This window comes from Sphaerodactylus townsendi, linkage group LG09, assembly GCF_021028975.2.
Source record: "Sphaerodactylus townsendi isolate TG3544 linkage group LG09, MPM_Stown_v2.3, whole genome shotgun sequence".
NCBI classification, from domain to species: Eukaryota; Metazoa; Chordata; class Lepidosauria; order Squamata; family Sphaerodactylidae; genus Sphaerodactylus; species Sphaerodactylus townsendi.
The window spans coordinates 57,314,407-57,333,538 of NC_059433.1; the positions used below are offsets into that span (position 1 = coordinate 57,314,407).

At 43.5% G+C, this 19,132-nt stretch overlaps 1 protein-coding gene across 6 annotated transcripts in view; it reads left to right on the forward strand.

The window, feature by feature from the left end:
* Positions 1-1,522: 1,522 nt before the first annotated feature.
* Positions 1,523-19,132, forward strand: part of CHD7 (chromodomain helicase DNA binding protein 7) — a 202,266-nt gene continuing 184,656 nt past the window's right edge. For 2 of the 6 annotated variants that reach the window (XM_048508624.1, XM_048508629.1), the window contains exons 1-2: positions 1,523-1,766; positions 3,786-3,887. The gene's annotated coding sequence lies outside the window, so the exon portion shown is untranslated. Of the gene's footprint in view, positions 1,767-1,889; positions 1,915-1,979; positions 1,999-2,890; positions 2,974-3,785; positions 3,888-19,132 lie in introns of those variants that run through there. The other 4 variants (XM_048508626.1, XM_048508625.1, XM_048508627.1 and 1 more) reach the window with 4 other exon arrangements.

Consider the following 19,132-nt stretch of genomic DNA (forward strand, 5'->3'; position numbering starts at 1 on the left):
AGTTAACTATGGTGAAATCTAGAGCTTAAGTGTGCTGTGTGGGTCAACCGAGTTATAGTGCTGTTTAAGTCCCAAATCATTACCTAATGAGTATTCAGTATCTTTAATCAGCCTGGAGAAGAGATCTTGTTAGCTACATAAGATCTCTGTTTCGGACAGTAATTAAAACTGTCAAGGAACTGAAGTGATTGGGAGATGTGAGAAATGGCAGTTGGTTCAGTGTTCACAGGGAAAAGGAGCAGCAACTGATGTGAGTATTCACCAAGGGCCTATTTTTTTACATGAATAATACAGCTTACTCAAGATTAATAGACAGTAAATCTTACTGTTCGCATTGTAGGAGTGATGATTCCCTCCCAGTCTTGCTCTATATTTGTGGGTGTGGTTCTGCTGTGAGCAGTTGGGAAATCTCATGATACCCATTCTGAAGTTAACATTCAGTTTATGGTCACGTCTTTTAGAATTATGGAGTTTGAGCTGTTTTTAGAAACGTTTTATATTACAGCTTTCCCCTTTTGTGTACATTTAGTGAGAAGTACCAACCGATTGCAGATCCTAGGCACAGTGTTGTTAAGTTGCTGTAAAAAGAATGCATGCACACCTCTTGCATGTTTTAGCTTGACACCAATGCTTGTCTTGTGTGAAGGTGCCGTCTGTTATCTGAGAACATGTTTGAAGAGCATCGCGTGGGCATTGTTCAGGCAGATTTTCTCAGAGATGCTGGCTCTAATCTGAGTCAGAAAGTACTTTTGAAGACTTTCGCTTGCAGGTGCTCTTCCTTCTGCTGTATTTATAAGGAGTTGTACAACAGAGAACTTTTCTGGGCTCTACAGCAGCTGCGAAAGCAGAGCGTTTTAATCTGCCTGAGGTAACTGCCTGATCTGTGTGGCCAGGTTAAGCTGTTACTGCCTGAGGCCATGAGGGGCTCCCATAAATACCGCCCCTTTCTCGCAGGGATTCTCGGCCATTTGTCCAGAGGACAGGCAGAGGAGGCAGGGTGCCTTCTCAGTAGCTGCATATCGATATCTACACATTGAACACCATCCCTCTCCCCCCCACACACACTTTTTGTCGTGCCCGCCTCCCCTTCCGTTGTCGCTTGGTGGGGGGGGGGGAGGGAAAGGGTGTCGACTTGTCTGAGCATCACTGTCCACAGCGCCCTGTCAGCACTTGGCACCCCTCCCCCCACCCGCCCAGCCACCCTTTCTTCCTGCGCTCCCTGGAGGAGGCAATTTCCTCGCGGATTGGGGAGGCTGCGCCCGGCCTGACAGTGGGAGGGAGGGAAGGAAGGTTAGTGACCTGACCCGTTCCACCCCTCCCCCCTTCGTCCTTTCAGCGGGGCCAGATTCTTGCATAAATTATACCAGACGGGTTATTGACGTGTAGCGCTGTGTGGGCGGGGCCTGCGAGCACGCGCTCTCTCTCACGCTCCGCCGCTCGCCCACAAGAGGGAGGGGTGTCGGGGACGCGCCTCGTGGCGGGCGGGGGGAGCGAGCGACGGGGGCGGGAGCGGGCAGGCAGGGGGCGGTCGCAGCAGCAGCGGCAGCCGCCTGGCTGGCTGGTTGTGTCGCTCGGCTTCTGCGGACGCGCTCGGGAACTATCGGATTAAACTTGAATCGAGTGAAATTACACAAAGGAGCGAAGCGGAGCCGGGACCCGGCGAGGACCCCGAGACCCCCAGTGATCCCCCCTCCCTTCTCCGCCGGCCCCGGTCTGGGGATCGCCGCCCGCCTTCGCTTTGACCGTCGGGCCGAAACCAACTCCCGGTGCGTGCGCGTGTATGTGTGTGTGTGTGTGGCTCTCTCTGTTTGTTTGCGAGGGAGGAAGAGGCTCTCTCGGTCTTTCTAACCTCCCTCCCCCCGCCTTCCACTTCCCTCCGACGCCGGAGGACGCCGCTGAGCCGGTTTTGACCCGGTGAGTGACCCGCGCCCTTCAGAGTCGGCTCTAACACAGCCTCGAGGGCAGAGCCGCTGCCCATTTGGCCGGGCCCCACGGCAGGTCGGTCGACTCTTTGGGGGTGGGGGTTGAGACCCGGTTGTGCGCTCCGAGCCCCTCGCCCGGCTCTCCGCTCAGCCCATGTGCATCCCCCCTCGCGAGGAGCTTCTCAGGATGTTAATGGCTGCGGGGGGGGGGGGGGCGAGCACACCGGAGAGCGAGTCTGGCGGCTTTCGTACTCCTCTTTCCTCGAGCGCAAGTTTGGAGGGTGATTAAAACGGGATAAAAGTTAGAGGAAAGTCTCCGAGGGGGGAGGAAAGGAGGCGGCAGGCTGGGCGAGGCGGGTGTTCGCGGGAGGAGGGGGGGGGGAGATGAGCCTTCCATGGAGCGCCCCCCCCCTCCGCCCTGCCGGCCACGCTGAGCGCTCCCGGCCCTGGCAGCACAACAAGCACTAACAAAGTGCGGGGCTGCCGCCACCACCCTATATCTCCTGATAGCCTGACCCGTGCGAACCCACGGACCCAGTGGGGTGGTCGGGGGGGGGGGGACAAGAAGGGAAAGAACCCGAGGAAATAGGGGTGGGGGGAGAGAGAGAGAAATAAAAGGTGGAGGGCAGAGAAAGAGAGAGGCACGAGGTTGCGTTGGGGTTATTTGTCTTTGCCGGAGAGGAGCGAGGAGGCTGGTGGGAGCGAAACGGGAGTCACACGCGGGGGACCTGGTGTGTGTGGGGGGGAGGGGTACTCCCGGCTGTTTCCCAAGAAGAAAGGGAGGAGGAGGAAGAGGAAGAGGGGCGAGAGAGACGCTACCTAAGCGGACTGGGCTGGCGGCGGTAACATAATAGAGACTTAACCCCGCGGACCAAGTCAGCTTCCCTTTTTGTGCGCCCCCCCCCTCCTCCCCATCGCCTTTCGCCTGCGCGCTTCTCTCGATCTGTGTGTCTCTTTCACTGATCGCCAGCGGGTCGCTGCGAAGTCTCCCCGGTGGTGGACGTAGTTTCTCCCCCCCCCCTCCCTTCCCGAAACCAAGGCCATTTTGAGGGTGAGCGGAAAAGGTGGTTTGAGGCCAGGCGGTCAGGGAGCGTCTGTGTTTGGGATTGATTCTTGGAGGGAAATGAGAGACCGGCCAGGGATTTTGTTTCTGCCTCGGCTATGGTGGGTGGGTGCAGAATACAGAAGCGGACACTGGAGAAGTGGAGGGGGGGCGCATGAGGGGGGAGGGAAGGCTGTTGGCGAGTCTCAGGGAGAAGGAGCAGCCATCATTATATCACATTCATCCCCCCCCCCCCCATAGCAATGTATAAGGGGACACCCTCCTGAACGGTGAGGGACCCTCTCAAACTAACGGGGGGCAGCCCTTGGGGTGGCGGCGTTAAGCTCCAGATTTATTGCGCTGACAGTAAATCGGATGAGTTTCTCCAGATCACTTTTGGCTAGTGCTCAGGACTTGGTTTTAAAGTAGTTTTAAAGGGACAATGGACAAAAGAAAAGTAGCAATGCGTGGAGAGTTTCCTTTGCATTGCTGGAGATTGTTATGTACATCAGGCAACTCATTCTACTTTGTCTTTGTTTGGTATTGTACTGAATGTGCTTTTCAAGTAGGTCTAGATATTCTTTATGTGCAGTTAGCTTTTCCTGCAACTTAGTGCTGGTAGATTTCAGTTTGAAAAGTATTCATTTTAAACTGATATGTTTTTGTTTTGCTGTTTGCTGTGGAAATATATGCCTTGGAATTTATTTTTTCTGTTTTGAAGTACAGTCTGTTTCCTGAAGGAAATGTGCTTGTATCTCTGGCATAATACACAATGAAATAAAGATAAAAGTTGAACAAAAAATATTTCTGTTTTCTCACAGATCATCCCTTCTAACGGCGGCAAATATCTTAGTGATTATGACCCTAGCAGCATGGGTAGCCGGTTTATCCCAATTATAAACCCAGTTAGTTTGCTGTAATGTGTGAGTATTATATAATTTTTCTTTTGTTAAAAAGCACAGTTGTGAGCTGTATTTTTCATGGATTTTTTCCCCCCAGTTAGAACGCTGCAGCTGTTGGCTGGAGTGTTTTTTGTCTTGCTGTTGCACGACAGAGGCTCTTCAGTCTTTAACCTAAAATGGCAGCTTAATTTGACTGGGGCCCCATTCATTGACAATGATAATAAAAAGGCTGAAAGCTAAATGTAGCTGGATGCTTCAGGCACATTTGCAGAACTCTGCCTTGCTCTGTAGAGTGTTACAGAGAGAACAACTTCCTTCCCAAGTACTCTTATGAAAGTTTCTAACTATCTTTTATTCTTGAAGTGGCATGGGATTATGAAAAACACATGCTGATAAACAGAGACTAGAGTATGATGGGGAAAGAGCTCGGAAGGTTTAGCTTTTATGTCTTTCAAACAGTGTCCTAAGTAGTACTGCAGCAATGAAACAATGCAAAAAGTGTAAAAGTGCTCTATGTTCTACGTTATTGAGAGAGAAATTGTTGCCTGAAGTTTGAAACAGGTGACTGTCACATATCCTTATTTTTAAAAAATAAAATTACTTTTTAGTAACTCTGTAGTATGGAGTATGCTTAATTTATTTTCTGACAACATATTTTAATACAAAAGAACAATGTTTTGGAAACTATCAAAACTTCTAAATAGAGCTCATCCTATAAAAATAATGTACCTCTCAATCATCTGGGTGCTTAAGAAAATCCTTGGAACTTCAGCTATTTCTGGAAAATTTTTCACATATCAAATATAATGAATTTGAACATATAGTGCTACTTATTCTACAGTATTGTTGTCTGCACTAGCTAGTTTTTACTGGTTCATTATTGAAATACGATATTAACTAGAAACCAAAGTTTACCATTGTTCGTAAAGGCCATATTCATTCTAATGCAGTAAGTTAAGAAATATTTTAGTACTTAGAGGAAATTAAGTAAAATATTTTAAAAATATTGGTATGAGTTGATTATCTGTTCCATATTAGCCTTGGGCTAATATGTATATTGTCACAGAATCACAAATACATTAACACGTTGGGCTATGTTGTTAGAAATATGGAGCTTTTCAGTGTGCAGAACTAGAATAGTAATAGTCAGACAGCAGGATATGTACCAGTAAGATCTTCTAATGTAATATTGTAATTTGTGGAAAAACAGTTTAATGTATGTTGAGTCAAATCCAATGGTTCCTTTGCACTGAGTAATCTTCAGTTGGAGGAAGGAGTTCTGTTGGATCCAGTCTTTAGGAAGTAGTCAATTGCCAACACCGTTGTGTTTTTTATAATACACTGTGCCTGTAAACATTAAAGAAACTTATATTGGATGCTGGATAATATTTTATTTCAGCAGGCTGACCGAAGAATTGTAGCACATTCTAGGTGTGGTGCTGTGTTGGACATTTAACATGGTAGATGTTTCTTAGAAGTAGATTGTACAATATCCCTTTTTTTCCCAGAAAAGCAGAAACTAGCTGAAGAGATTCCTTTCTTTTGTACTGTGATTCAGTGGGTTTATACTAGGCTGAGAGATTCATGAAATATTGCTCGCTATATGCAAAGCAGGCTAGTATGGGTGGAAAAACCATGCTAACTGCATATTTTTGATTGCCTCGGTCTTTAATTACATTTTGGGGTTTTGGAAACATTGCGACTTCCTAGCACTTACAGACATAATTTAAAATATCATTATGATAATCAAGGAGATCCATAAGAGTATCTCCCCTATCCCTCCTTAAGAGGGTCAATAACAGACACAAATAATGAGTGGTTATAAAAGTTAGCAAAAATCTTCTAGCCCCTGGCCATAGTTGTATATGTTGTCCTTTCTCTAAAACAAGTTGTAGCTATATAAGAGATGTTTAAAGTAATTTTGACTGAAATGAGGTTATGATTTCTTAGAGATTTGTGGGGCAGAAGAATGGAGAATAGATGGGTTTAAGTTGCTTGTTTGTTCTCAGACCTCTTTTTTTCAGGATAGATCAGTTTGTATCTTCTTTTTTACAGCTCCATGTTTTGAGTGAGGATCACATTTGTGGGTACAAGCTAAACGAATGGACACACATTTGTGGGTACGATCTAAAGGAATGAATCCATAAATATCCAAGAGCATGAATCTGAGAGTCTCCATTCCCAACATGTGTGGGTATCTAAAGGATGCACATTGGTTCCTATTCAAATTGTGAGAGAAACACTGCCATGTTTATGGCAAATATGACTGATGTGTAAATGTGGGACCTCTCTCCCATCATGGCTGACAAGTTACTGTCTTTCAGCCACAAGTGTGATATGAGCTGCATGATCATAGTTATGCAAGGCATCAATTCCTGTCTTTGCAGTAACTGGAAATGTACTGCTGTGATCATATGAACTAATGTCGATGACGTCCTTTGTTGTTCAGTTCACACTATCTTTTGTTTATGTTGGAGGCTGTCAATGTCTGTACCTTCAGAGGTCATTTGATTCTCCAGAAAGTGATCCAGAAGGTTCACAGCACAAATTGATTTTCTTGTGGGTATTCAGACTCTCTGTAGTGGCAAGGGCTTTGTGAGCTCCCATAACAAGTGTCACAGTTGCAGAACAAGAATGCTCAGGCATAGCAAGGACATTGTATTCAAAATGGAAAAGCAGATGTGGGTCATAATTCACATATTTGTCTTATGAATAAATGCTATCACTGTACTTCAGTAACTATTTGATAAGCCAGCTGGAGCCACATTTGGCCAGCCCTGATATAGGTGTATGCAGGAGCCCTCAATTGTGTTTGCCACTGCTTGCACATTTTTAAAATCAAGTTGACAGCCTCTGTGTTTCTCTGTGGCATGGAGAAGGGTGGGAGCTGCCTCTGATCTTGTACGAAAGCTCTGAAAACAGAAAAAGTTGCTTTCCAATCCTTAGAGTTCCCTTCCCTCCCAGCTCAGAGTTGGGGAGGGTAGCGGGGCTCATCTCTATCATTGCACTTCTCATTGGGAGGCTTAGAGTAAGTGGCCATGCTGGCAGGGGCTGATGGGAATTGTAGTCCATGAACATCTGGAGAGCCGCAGGTTGCAGATCCCTGTACTAGCCAAGACTGCCTCCCTTTGTTGGGAGGAGACCAGTGATAAGTGCACATCTTAGTAGGTTCTCAGTGTAAGCCCAACTTGTAAACCACTCTACCTGAGAAAACTTATGATGGCATGTGGGGAGAAAAAAATGTACTGTGCGAACTACTTCTGAGTCTTGTTTCGTTGACATTTTGATAAATATGGTACTGGTTATATGCAGTAACATTGAACCACGCAAATAAGCCCAGTCTGCTTTCTGCATGCAGAAAAAACAAGGAGTCATAGGGAACTGATGCATGGTTAGCTCACGTAGAGTTGCTTATGTGCAGACACTGGTGTTGATCCTTCACAGCATTCTTGAACAAAAGTATATCTACCATAGTGAAATGCGTGTAACCAGAGTGGTTAATTTTTCACACATTAGAGTGGAATCTTAATTAATGTTCATATGCCAGTATCACTGAGTCCATTGGAACCTCCCAGTATGTATGTATGTATCACAATTTCAGTCTTAAACATCTAGAATTTGAACAGACTCCTTATGGGAAAGGGTATCACACCAGTTTATTATGGCCATTTAATCCTCCATTTGCTTCATGTCTGGTCACAAGCAAGTTGCAAACCAAGACCCTGAAACTTGAATCAAGTCTTGTATTTCATTCTATGCTGCACAGAGGAATGCTTCCTCTTCAGAGATCAATAAATATGTAAAGTAGTGGTACTTATGGCCTAAAATTACTAATTTCTACACATCCATTTTCTAAATTAAGTATTTTATAATTCACATCCTAAGAACATGAATGTGTTAAACTTTTTAAGAACCTTTATAAGTGTACACAAGTTGATTAACTTTAGCTTTCAACATTGCCATACTTTAGATTTTGTAAATATAAAGCTAGTAACCTGATCCAAAAATCATGGGTTCAATGTTTCCGACCCTTTAAAAAGTCCTGTACCATTTTGTAAACAGCACCTAGCAGGCAGCACAACTTTTTAGATTACTTTGAGGTCTCCCTGGCATTGACTTTGTAATAAAGCGAAGTATATGTGGACAATAAGAGTGTGAAAGTAGTTTGACAAGCTCTAGGTCGCCATGGCATCTAGAAATTTCAGCCTTAATTTTACTGTATCACCTCTCAACAGTTATACATTTTTGGGTCCAGCCAGTTTTCCACTGGCAAATAAAGGAAGGCAGAGATGCACTTAGATCAGCACAAGGCTATATTTGAGATCATCAGATCTGCACAGACCAAAAGCCATGTGGAATGGGACAGTAATAAGGAGGAGAATTGGCTATTGAGCAAAAAGCTGGCTGGATCCAGTCTGAAGCCTATCATTGTTTATCAGTATGTTTTCCTGTGTGACAGAAAATCAAATGTGCATAAAGTTTGTGTTATTTATATATATATAAATTCTACCATAGTAGTAGAATTAATTTCTCTATCAGTTTCTTTCAGTAGTGAAACACTGTAATTAAATGGAGCATTAAAAATAATAATGGAATTATGAAAAATTGTGGAGAAATTAGGCTAGGGTTAGATGTTAGCTTTTTGTTGTGGAGTTCACAACCAGGGTTACCCTTATATATGCTACAACCCTTTTTCATAGCTTTAATAAAATTACAAGAAACTGAAGAGCTTAGGATAAAAATCATTAGAGAACTGGGACACTGAAGTATGAAACGCTGATGCCTGAACAATTAGACGGGCCCCTAGATTTTTGGGCTGGCTCCTAGAGTCAAAGAAAATTTACATACACACATGTTAAAAGATTACTGCTTTTCTAATTGTAGAGAGATGCCTCTTCCTAAACACGTTTGTTAGTAGCAAGATGTGTTGAACTTATTACAGCGTCTATAATCTTAATAGCAGATGCTTTTCATAGACTGTGTAAGTATGGGTTGTTTTCATATGATTAGACACTACTTCCCTGGAATAAAACTTGTTGCTGCTAGAGAATCCATTCTTAAATGCCTCTGCCTCTCAACTTTCAAATATGTGAGTCACTTTCTTTGCCGGCAGTATAGTTACAGATCTTTTAAGCAGGTGGGCCAGTGTTTAAGCAAACTTGGCTTCATGAAGAAAATACAAATTGTTTTAATGAATTGTTTTAGGCAGAACTTCAGAGCTGATTTGCTCCAAATTTTTAAACAGACCTAGATCCAAGAATTGTTGTTGGTCCTCCTTTCTGGTTGTTGAGTTTTTGTTTGTTTATATTGCTTTTATTGGACTGTTTACTTTATAGGCTACATATTCTCTTATTTTAAATTCTTTTTTAATGTCTTAAATATTTTAATGTTCATCCCCTTAGGGACCCTGTTTAGGTTGAAAGGCTGCATTGTAATGTATAGAATAAATGAATTCCTTGATTATTTCTTATAGTACTAGTCATGTCCATCTCTGTGTATTCTCTTTAGATATTTTGTTTGAAATTTTACTTATGTTTCATGATGCTGTTTGTTTGTCAATACACAGCTTAAGAAGAATTTTGAAGGAGATTGGTTTTTTTGATTAGCATTAAGAAAAGCTTTGTCCCAAGGCTCATAGAGATATGTTTTATTTAGTTCTTTGGTGATACTGTGCTGTGTTAACAGAAGTGTTGCAGTGTGATGTGCTACAATTTAGATTATAAATAAGGCATTCATGCAGGTATAAAACTCCAATAAAGCCATGTTTTTTTGAAGCACTTGGGTAAAATATATCAATGGACTTGTTACAAAGTTGGATTGATAAGCTATGTCTGTTGCTGTATATAGAAACAGAAAGAAAATGCTTTGTAAACTACTGTAGTTGAATTTTGGAACTGGAAGTTGTAGATTGAATAGGGTAGAAAGGTTTTTTGATGAAGTTAAGAGGCTACTGTACATTTGTTGTATATTTTTTTTTAAATTAGGAACTGTGGAAAGTTCAAATGATTCTGTGGTTCCTTTGGATATCTAATTTGATAATAACCTGTGTGTTTAAACAGGTCTTACTGAAAAACATAATCTGTTCTAGTGACTAATATGTTTGCGGAAGCAATTTTCAGTACATGGGCCAGCTGTAGCAGGAAAGCAGCAGGTTGCTGTGTATGAGGACAGTGTTCTCACCAAGTGATGTATATGTGAATCAGTGTATATGAAACTACATGTATTGACATTGCTGGTGTGAACTTCTGTGGCCATTTGTATGGAGAAGAGGCAAATAAATCTCTAAATGAACATAATTTTGTGTTTGGAACAGAAAATAGCCTGTAGGTGCGAACATCATCATGTACTTGTAGCTCCTTGATTAGAGATAAAGCATGATAGAAATGGAGGGATACATTGCTACTGTTTGTTGGCTTGGAACATTGAGGCAATGAATGATTAATTTAAATATGCCAAAAAGCTATTGGAGTTGTTATAGTAATTATAATTAGAAATAGTAGTGAGATATGGAACCTAAAAATAATGGACAAATAAATGCAGCTGTGGGTGTGCAGACTGGGAATAAAAATATATTGCGTTTGGTTACCCACTAGTTCTTATCATACAAAGAGAACACTCCAAAACTTGTCACCTTGCCATTGATGAACAGTGGATGTGTTCTTCCCATGAAGATGAACTAGTACCATTCTGTGTCTCGGAGTACTTGAGTTTTCAAAGACTGGAAATTAAGTTCTGCTTTGATTCTGAATCTAACAGTAAGAATACATCATATATTTTGTTGTGGTGTTTCCTTTGTTTTCAGCCATAATTGTTAGGTAGCTGTTTTCTTTGTTCCTAAATTAAAAAGGAGGATTGCTAGAATTTGGAGCTTGTCTCTTTAGCAGATAAATATGTTCATTTGATGGTAGTTTGGAATTCAATGGATAGTGACCTTCCTTCCTTTCCTGATTTTCTCTCCCTTCCTCATTTTGTCTGTGTTTCTGCAATAGTGTAGGCAAATCTGACCTGAACCTCTTCCTAGAGATAAACCTGCCCATGGGCTCCTCAGCATGGTAGGCTTAAGACTGAAAAACCTATTTCAGTTGATGTAAAATGTCGGCAGAGAGATAAAGAGGGGAATCTGGAATTGGAATCATGATCAAACAGTAGACAGAAGAGGCAGTTAAGATCCATGGTACAGGTAAAGACAACAGTAACCAGTAACTTCGAAAGAGGTTTTGGGGAGGTAGATATGGGGTTGCTACTTGAAAAGGGTAAACCAGGGACCCAGAAAGAAAGGAAATGAAAAAGATAACTCGAACAGCCTCAAGAAAATAATGCACTCCTAGACCCAAGATAAGTGTCATGCAAACCTAAGAGGTGCCCTGCTGGATTATACCAGTTTCCCATTTAGTCTAGCATTCAGTTTCACATATGTGCCAGCCAGCATAGCAGGGGAATGACAAATAGGGCATAAATGCCAAGGCTTTCTTCCAGTGTTGTCTCCTGTTGCTGGTATTCAGAGGATTAGTGCCTGTGAATGCTGAGGTTCCTGTTAGTCATCAAGGGCTAGTAACCATTAATGGACCTCTTGTACATGAATACATCAAATCCCATTTCAAAGATATCTCTGACAGTGGCAATCAGTATATCTCCTGGTCTCTTTCCTTCTCAGTTTCTGCCAGCCTCACTTCCATAGTCTATATTTAAAGGCACAATTCATTTGATCTTGTGCGCATTACCTTTCAATTTACCTATGTTGAACTTCATGTTATATTGTCTTCTGCATACCCAATTAAAAGACATCCCCTTGGAGCTCTTCATGATCTGCTTTGGTTTCACCAAAGTGTTCGGATGCAAACTTGGTTACTGATCTGCTCACCTTCAGTTCCAGGTCATTTGTAAACAAATTAAGTAATACTGGTCCCACTACCAATCTTTGTGGAACCTCATAGCTTCCCAGTTTGCACATCCACATCTGCATTTATATGTCCATTATTCTTAGAGTCCATATCTCACTACTATTTCTAGTTATAATTACTACACCAACTTGCTTTTAAAGAAGACCTATATCCTCTAATCTCATGACTGTTCAGGTTACTGAGGAGACTTTGATGATCTTGTCAAGAGCTCACTATCCAAGAATAAAAACCCAGTTAATGCATCTGGTACGGCCCCTTATATATGTTCCAGGCCCTTATATCCTAAAATGCAAAATAACTGCTCACTATGACAGTACCACAAGGCACAGGTTTCTACATACAGCTGAAACACCATTTGCCCCAGAATGTTTGTGGTAGCTATCCTGATGTAGTGGCAAGGTAAGAGACAGATGCGCTTTGGCAAAGGTACAGTGTACGTTATTTATGAAATACGTTGTAAGTAATGTGTGCTTCTATGGCTGGTACACTGAAAGATTGGAGCAACTTAGATTGTAACCACTGATTGTGAATGTAGGCTGGGGGAAAATTATATAAGACACAATGGAGCTTCTTTTAATTTGCTGCTGTTTACGTTGGTAGTAGTTGTCCAGAATGTTCCTTGTTGCACTGTTAAATTGGAGAAACAAGGGATTCTGGTTTTTAAGGATGGAAAACTATTATTGCTTATTACACAAGAGGGGATCCACAGCAACATTTTGTGATTTGTTTTTAGTCTGGTCAAGGTTGACCACAGAAGTAAGAACAGTCCCCTGTGCAGTCATTCTTAGGGAACTAGAAACAACCTGTTTCCCACTTTCCTAGGTATCTTCAGAGCTTTGAGAGTGGGGCTGCTCACAATGTGAAGAATGGTTGGACAGTGGTTGGGCAACGGTTGGACTCTTCCATCCTTTTCCAGGTACCCTGAGACTTTGAAAGTGTGCCTGATGGGGCAGTCCCAGAGGGTGGGCACTCAGAACCCAAAGAACTCTGAGCAAGGGCTTGAACAGTCTCCATTTTCCATCCAGTCTTATGGTTATGACAACTTCAGGCATCTACTAGCTAGCAAGGCAGGATATGCTGTCTGCTCCACTTGCCACCTCATTCTCTGCTAGCTAGCTAATCTCGTTCTGGCCCAAATCCCCGATCCAGGTGGCTAGTGTTGGCTGAAGAGAGAGAAATGTGGAGCAATAAACCTGTCCTTCATGCTCCAAACATCTTGTCATGGTGAGGGCCCTGTGATCACTTAGAGGGGAAGTAAATCCCATCTCCCTGTTGGTCCCCAGTTTCTCCCCTCTAGCTCTCTACCTTCTGAAACTTTTTTCATTGCAAGTATTCTCTTCCTGTCACCACATTTTCTACAACCTGCCTCTTACTATCACCACTTTAGTTCACCTGATTAATGACTAATTGTTCTTTAATTGGGTGGTAACCCCAAACTTAATTGGGGGGGGGGGTTTGCAGGAAAGTATTATTTTTGTTTATAGTGCCACATGACTGCACACCAAAGTCAAGTTTAATTATCTGCAGTGGGTTACGCTGCTCATCGCCTAGCGAAATGGTCTGTAATGAAGTCCCTACTACTGAAAGTGCATTTCTCCTAGGAAATATCCTTGTCTTTGGAGTGCCATTTTGACACAAATGGCAGATGTAGGCTAGATTAACAGTGTGGAGTTAAAGTAGGGAACCATTTTGGATTTGCAATAGTTTGTGTCTAAATGAGAAATGGATTGAACATGGCTTTTAGATACAAGTTTCCCCGTGCCTGATATAAAGTGCCATCACAGTTTTATAAATGCCCTCATTTTATCACGTTCTCTTCCCCCAAACCCACAACATTTCTGGAAAGTTCAAGGAGTTTAAAATTTGCCTTTGTTGCTGTATTTATCTTGTGTCTGAGAGATGGTTAAACTAAGGGGGGATGGATCTCCGCATCATCTGTTGCTCCTTTTTCCTTTTTAAATCATGTGACAGATTTTTTTGTACTAAGTAGTAGTTATTTTTCTCCTTTTACTGGACAGAATATTGTTGAAAGAACTGTGGAGTTTCACTGTGCTGCTTTATGTTGGTTCTAACAATTTTTGGTGATGAAGTTTGCACAGATGCTTAGAGAGTAAAATCAACCAGAACTAGTTGCTATATTGGTTGTATGTTTTGTGCATTGGTCCCATTCATTTAAGGCAAAAACACATTTTGCTTAGAACTTACTCACATGTTCCCAATCTGATAGAAGATAGGAATAAGTCTCAGATTTACCCGCCATCAAACCTTATAGACTTCTGTTGCAGCCCAACTTTTGCTTAAATAGCTGTATGATTATGCCATATTTGCATGTTGTTTTTAATTAAATAAAATGAATTTATGATCAGTAGCAAATCTGTCTTCAACTGAAGTGAGAGCTGTTGACTGTCATTTGGTGCCTCTCATTTCATTCCCATGATGCCATGGGGTAGTGGGTATTGTTATGGATGCTATGGTTTTGTCTGTCTTTGAATAGTTGATTCAGTTTATTTTCCACTTGCCTGACTTAATAGGCGCCAATGGAAATGCATTAAGTTGGTGCATTAATAGCAAATACTTTGAAAGAAGAAACAGGGAAAGTGCTGATGGTTGAGGATCGTTCCTAGGTTCTCCTCTCCCCAGCATTTTTTTCTTCTCTAAGGGAAAGTTTTATTTTTGCGATTGCATGGCCTCATAGTTTTATGAGTTGGTGTTGTGCCCCTGGACTATTCAATAAAGAGACTTTGGTTCAGACAATTTCCTTTTTTGAAACAGTATAAGGAAAAAGCATTTAGACTTTTATTGCCTAAAGTATCATACGTTATACTCCTTTTCCATGCCCCCCTCTCCATGCCCCTCCATGTCATACCACCACACCCCACCTCCTCAAGTACTAGTTCTCAAAGGGGAACAGTACCACCTTCTATCCCATGGGAAATAGACATCCTGACCTTCATTAAGTCAAAGCAATCCATGCTCCTCAGCCCTTTGAAGTGAAAAGCCACCAGGTGTCTAACGAGCAGATTAGGCCTCACCTGCGAAGTGAAAGACAAAGAACAGATAACAGCTCCAGGGAGGGAGGAACATGAGTCAGCAGTGTGATGTGGCAGCCAAGAAAGCCAATGCAATTCTGGGCTGCATCAGTAGGAGTATAGTGTCTAGATCAGTGATGGCGAACCTATGGCACGGGTGCCAGTGGTGGCGCTCAGAGCCCTCTCTGTGGGCACGTGCAAGCAGAGTGCCCCCTCCACACATCTAGGCTGGTCTGGGCCGCTGGGCTCGATTATTAGCATTAAACCTAAGACCTAGTTTTGAGGAATCAGTGTAAGTAACCCTGTTAAGTGCTGTTAAACTAAAGCGCAATCCTTTACCTGGGAGTAAGCTTGGTTGCTGGCAATGGGGCTTGCTTCTGAGTAAACCCTCCTAGGGTCGTGATTCACCCGTTGGAAGAGTTGCACGGTTGCTTCAAAGCAAAGCCACTGACTACCACCAAGCTGAGTAACGCACGCCTCGGAGCCAACCGTTTTTCCTAAACTAAAACCTCAGTATCAAGGTTAAATTGCCATGTTGGCACTTTGCGATAAATAAGTGGGTTTTGGGTTGCAATTTGGGCACTCGGTCTCAAAAGGGTTCGCCATCACTGGTCTAGATTGAGGGACGCAATGGTTCCTCTCTATTCTGCATTGGTCAGACCTCACCTGGAATACTGTGTTCAGTTATGGGCACCGCAATTTAAGGAGAATATTGACAAGCTGGAACGGGTCCAGAGGAGGGCGACCAAAATGGTAAAAGGTTTGGCTATGGCCAGGTTAAACTGTTAGGAAATTCGGTATGCTTAGTTTGGAGAAGAGAAGTTTAAGGGGTGACATGATACCCATGTTTAAATATTTGAATGGATGTCATGCTGAAGAGAGAGCAAGCTTGTTCTCTGCTGCTCCAGAGACTAGGACAGGAAGTAATGAATTCAAGGTACAAGAGATTCCACATAAACATTAGGAAGGACTACCTGACAGTAAGGACTATTTGACAGTGGGATACACTGCCTCAGGGTGTGGTGCAGTCTGCTTCTTTGGAGGTTTTCAAACAGAGGCTGGATAATCATCTGACAGGAGTGCTTTGATTGTCTGTTCCTGTATGGCAAAGGGTTGGACTTGATGACCTTTGTGGTATCTTCCAGCTCTATTATTTTGTGATTCTAGAAAGCAGTCATTGGTGAGAGGATCCCACATCCCACTCAGGAGATATGACAGGATCAGGCCAGAACTAGGCAGATCATGACATTCCGCCCCCTTAGGATCAATCCTGGGGCCCCCCATCGTGCTGAGGATAATGAAACCTGCACTCAAAACGGAGGGCCCAAACATTAGAGGAATTAACCCATTCATTCTCCCCAGCAGGAAAGTGGTTCCAAGTGACCAAATATTGCAAGCAGCTGCGAACACTTCATTGTGGCAATCAACAAGAAGGAGAGGAGGCATATCTACTTGGCTGTCACAGTTCCTTCATGAGGCTGGAATGAAACACAGGGTGTACACCTGCAAAAGTCTTAGGCAATGTAACTTCCACAGTCACTTCATCGATAACACGTACAATTTTGAATGGCCCCAGATACTAAAGCCCCAGCCTGTGGCTGCACTGCGCACAACACAGATTTCCCAAGACTGGCTCTGGTTCTTGAGGTAGCTTCCTGCCTTCAAGGGTCTCCCAACAATGAGTCTTACACAGAGATAAATGTCACCGTCCCCTGACTCCATTTGATATCCAGATCATGTCTCTCCAGCCAAGTCATTTCCAAGACCAGTGGGTACTTAGTCACTGGTGTCACTATAAATTGAATGCACTCTCAGTTGGAGCCTGTCCCTGCTAACATGGGCTCAGTTGAGATGCAGGGCATGTGGCCATCGCCTGCCTGTCCATCTGTTCAAACATAATTGGGTGTTTTAAGTTCAGGAGACATAAACCCAGCCCTGTGGCAGTTTCATGGTTAATGAGATAGTGGCCACATCTAGAGTCTACTATAGCCTGTAAAGTCACACAAGTCTCTTTCTGCATTCTCTGTAAGTTTAACTTGAGCCTTAAAGACCCACCTGGCCTTCTGGGGCTTGTGTCTTCAATGTAGGGGTGAGGGCCACATGCCCTGCCTCTCTGGTTGGGGAAAATACAGCAATCTTCGCCCCATAACTTCAAGGCATTATGTATGACTAAAGAGACTTATAAATCCCAAGCTGATAAGCATAAAGATGTACATTTTGAGGAGGGGGATTTGGTTTAGTGGATACCTTTTCTAAACAGGCTCACTTTGTGGCCTTGAAGACTCCCCACAGCACAGCAGCTCACCAGAGTGTTTGAATTGGGTCCCTTGCTGTAGGCATTGCAGCTGTGCATGAACCTTTTCCTCCTGGAACAGATCCTCAAAATGGTCTCGCGAGGCGAGCATAAACTGGTCAGAATTCCCTAATGTGCACCCACCTAGAATAGTCCCCAAAAGAGGCAGTTCCTTCTCCCTCCAGAAGTGACCCAACATAATTTGCATGGCTTTCTATGGATTAAAATGAGGTTGCCCAATCGTTCATGAGGCCAGCCACTTGGATCATAAAGTATGGCAGCTTCTTAGCAGTTCCATCAAAGTATGTCTTCAGCTCCTGGCCCAGCAGTCTCACTGGATTCATGGGCGGTGCAGGCTCTTTGGTATGGAAGTTCTCAGCAGCAAACCAGGATCCAGCTTCCTTAATTGCTGTCCTCTAGGAGCCAGTGTGACCAGTGGCCGCCCTCCAACCCCTGACTGCCATCTGTCTCCTGCAGGGCCTAGTGTGGGGGGAGGGACTTGCAGTGCTTTGAATTGCCTCATCATCTGTCTGAAGCCCCTTTGCATCACCCATTTCTCTCCTTAGGGTCTCATTTTCTGCCTCCAAACAGTGGAGATCCTGATCCACGACAGCTGACCAGTGAAACTCCCTGAACTGCGCAAGTTCATCTTCATTCCAGGTCACCCCTGCCTGACACTGTCTCAATGAGGTGTGCAGCCATAATGGCTGCAACTGGGGAAAGTGATCCGGGCCAGCATCATTGGATCTCATGGGGTCCCCCACATCTGGCTTCCACCATATACGTTTTGGGACTCTTTGTCCCCCTTATCAGTAGGTTGCGGAGTGGTGCCCCCAACTGTGTTGGGTTTACTGGCCATGGGTTCACCCAGACCGTATACTCCCTACAGGACAGTCATGAGTTGTTCTGGCAATCTGCTGTGCCCCTGAACTGTTAAATAATGAGACTTCAGGTTCAGATGATTTCTTTTACTGAAACAGCATAAAAAGGCACTTAGACTTCTATTGCCAGAACTAAAGATTAGCGCCAAAGCATCATACATTATACCCCATCTTTGTGTCCCCCTCTCCATACCACCCCTTTGGCACTGTTTCCAAGAGAGAATGGTACCCCTTCTATTGCACGGGAAGTAGATATTGCAACCGTCACTAAGTCAAAGCAATCTACACTCGCAAGCAGTTAGGCCTTGCCTGGGAAGTGAAACTGAAACACAAAGTACAGATAATGGCCCCAGGATGGAAGGAAGGAGGCATCAGTGAGAGGATCTCACATCCCGCCTGAAAGACATGGCATGATCCGGCCAAAACTGGGCTGATCATGACAGTTGGGTTCAGAAGGGAGGAGGAAGGGGATGAAATATCTTTTTCTGGTTCTATCAATGCAGCTTTGCAGATAGCAGAGCAGAGGGGATGATTTTACCTCCCCTAACCTGGATGGCTGTTGGACCATATGTGTAGGAAAGGGACTGCTGGGGGCAGGGAGCCACAGGAAAGATGCACAATCCCTGCATCTTTGGATTGCAGGACCCAACCAATAGCTAGTACTTTGGTGTAACTTTCAGTAAAATTGTAAGTCTCACAAGGCCAGGCAAAATAAATCTTCTGAATAGTAGGATAGATGTGTGAAATGGAATTATTGGGTTCTCCCCTCTAAAACAAACTTGTAAAAATAAACAGGGTATACATACATTGCTTATACATACCCAATTTGCACAATCCTGTCCCCTCAAAAAGGAGTGGAAGGACTGTGTGTCAGAGCATAATAACCAGGTAACTGGTTGCCACATGCATGAGTCAAGCATTTACTAGAGTAAACAATTTAGAAGTTATGCTCTTTTCCACCAAAAGATCTAGTTCTGTTTGGTAGGCACTATGACTCAACAGGACATTCTGAAACAAAGATGATCCAGCATGGGATCCAGCATCTCCCTGTTGAGGCAGGAATTAAACTGGAGATCAAGATGGACACCCAAGCAGTTCCCAGGAAGTGACAAGTTTCAAGTTCCTGCCTCCCTGATAACAGGTTGGGAAACACCCATCATGA